We start from the raw sequence: 2,622 nt of genomic DNA, 5'->3' as shown, positions 1-2,622 counted from the left end.
CAAGTAGGTGCTTTAGACCACTGAGCCATCTCACCAGCCCAGGCAAAGATTTCTGAGTAAGACTAATAGTACAAAAAGCAATAGCAAGAATTAACAAGTGGGGGTTGGTGAGATGGCTCAGTGGTCTAAAGCACCTACTTACAACAAGCTTAGCAAAGCACAGGGACTGTGGTTCAATCCCCCAGCACCACATGCTAGCCAGCCCCACCCCCTGGTGGGCTGAGCTGCCCCCCCCAATAAATTTAAAAAAAAGAATCAACAAGTAGGACTATATCAAATTTGAATTTATGCACAGCAACAGTATATAGACATGGTCCACAAAATGGGAAGTGGTCATTGCTAGCCCTTCTCTGAGGATTAATATCTAATATATATAAGGAACTAAACAAAAACAAAAATAGCCTATTCAATAAGTAGGTAAATGAGGGCTGGTGAGATGGCTAAGTGGTCTAAAGCACCTACCTAGAACAAGCTAAGCAAAGCACAGGGACTGCGGTTCAGTCCCCCAGCACCACATGCCAGCCAGGCCCGCCCCCTGGTGGGCTGAGCTGGCCACACACACACACACACACACACACACAAATAAATAAATAAAATTCAATAAGTAGGTAAATGAATTCCAAAGATATTTTGCAAAAGAAGTACAAAAAGTCCAGTAAGTATATGTAAAGTGTTCAACATCTTTAGTCATTAGGGAAATAGGAGTTAAAATTATATTGAAATTATAATCGTCAGAATAGCCATCATTAGGAATATAAAAAACAGGCCCCAGTCACTAAGCTGCCTCCGAGGACTCAGCTGCCTCCCCCTTGAGCCCCTGCTTTCCGGTGATTCGTCCCCCACCACCCACCTTCTCCCGCAGCTACCTTCCACAGAAGAAAAGGAATTGTATCGCATGTCCACTATCCAGAACCTCTACTCTTTCCACTCCTTTGCTGATGCAAGTAAGGGTGATGACCTGCTTCCTGCCGCCACTGAGGATTATATCCAGATAAGAATCCAAGAGAAACGGCAGGAAGACCCTCACCACCGTCCAAGGGATCGCTGATGATTACGATAAAAAACTGGTGAAGGCGTTTAAAAAGAAATTTGCCTGCAATGGTGCTGTTGTCGAGCACCCAGAATATGGAGAAGTAATCCAGCTCCAGGGAGACCAGTGCAAGACCATGTGCCAGTTCCTGGTAGAGATCGGAGTGGCCAAGGATGATCGGCTGAAGGTTCATGGGTTTTAAGTGCTTATGACTCACTGAAGCTTATGTGAGGATTTTCCTTGCAATGAGTAGAAAGCCCCTTCATTGAAGTCCCTTTGTCACAAGTTTAAAAACCTCACCGCTTATATAATGTAACTATTGGGGTCAGCATTCACTTGGACTTGGTGTAACTCCTTCATGCAATAAACTAAAAAGAGCCATAAAAACAAAAGAACAACAACAACAGAAAAGGGAATATAAAAAATAAATGCTGGTGAGGATGCTGAGAAAAGGAATCCTGTACATGACTGTTAGGAATAGAAATTAATACAGCCATGATGGAGATCAGTATAGAGATTTCTTTTTTTTTTTTTTTAGATTTTATTTTTATTTATTTATGTGTGTGTGTGTGTGTGTGTGTGTGTGTGGCCAGCTCAGCCCACCAGTGGACCAGGCTGGCTGGGATGTGGTGCTGGGGGATTGAACCGCCGGTACCTGTGCTTTGCTAAGCTTGTTCTAAGTAGGTGCTTTAGACCACTGAGCCATCTCCCTGACCCCAGTATAGAGATTTCTAAAAAAAAAAAAAAAGAAAGAAAAAACCCTGCAAATAGAACTATCATATAACCAAGCTATACCACTTAGTATATTCCCTAAGAAATTAAGCACACTATAGGAATGCATATTCTTATTTATTGTGACACAGTTCACAGTAGCTAGGATATAGACCATTTAGATGCCCATCCACATGAATGAATAAAGAAAATGTGGTTTATATACACAGTTTAGTTGTATAAAGAAGCAAGTTATGTCATCTGCTGAAAAATGAATTGAGGATCATCATTTTAAACCAGACTAAGAAAAATATTACTGTGTTTTCCCTAGTACATAGACTCATTAAAAAAGGTGACATAAGAGTAGAACAGACACTAGTATTAGACAAAAGAATTGGTATGCAGGGATATAAGGGCAGATGGGGGAAGGTGGAAGAAAGGAGTTGATTACATCATTAAGAGAATAATGCTAAAAAGATGATACTGACATGAATTTATTGAGGTTAAAAAGGTATCCACTATACTCCATTAAATGACACAGGTTACAGAATGGTGTATTTGACACTTCCAATTTTTTATTTTTAAAAATGCTCTAATTGTAGAGATATCAAGAAACTAAGTAATATTAACTGCTTTATCTCTGGGAGATGCTGAGGTAATTTTTTCTTTTTGCTTGAGTATTTTTTGACTTCTATTATAAAAATGTTTCTAAGCAGAGGAAATTAAGAATTGCTCTGTATGAGTTGATTGATATGTTGACTAACTTTTTAAAAATTTTTTAAAAAATTTTATTTGTGTGTGTGTGTGTGTGTGTGTGGCCAGCTCAGCCCACCAGGGGGTGGGGCTGGCTGGCATGTGGTGCTGGGGGATTGAACCGTGGT

At 40.2% G+C, this 2,622-nt stretch overlaps 1 protein-coding gene and 1 pseudogene across 1 annotated transcript in view; both read left to right on the top strand.

Moving 5' to 3' along the window:
- The window catches only part of Dcaf10 (DDB1 and CUL4 associated factor 10), a 70,706-nt gene that overhangs the window by 7,746 nt on the left and 60,338 nt on the right, over positions 1–2,622 (top strand). The gene's annotated exons all lie outside the window — the stretch shown is intronic.
- On the top strand, positions 896–1,232 carry LOC101581654 (annotated as a pseudogene).

Source organism: Octodon degus, unplaced genomic scaffold, assembly GCF_000260255.1.
Source record: "Octodon degus isolate 3935 unplaced genomic scaffold, OctDeg1.0 scaffold00045, whole genome shotgun sequence".
NCBI classification, from domain to species: Eukaryota; Metazoa; Chordata; class Mammalia; order Rodentia; family Octodontidae; genus Octodon; species Octodon degus.
This window is presented reverse-complemented; position numbering and strand designations above follow the sequence as displayed.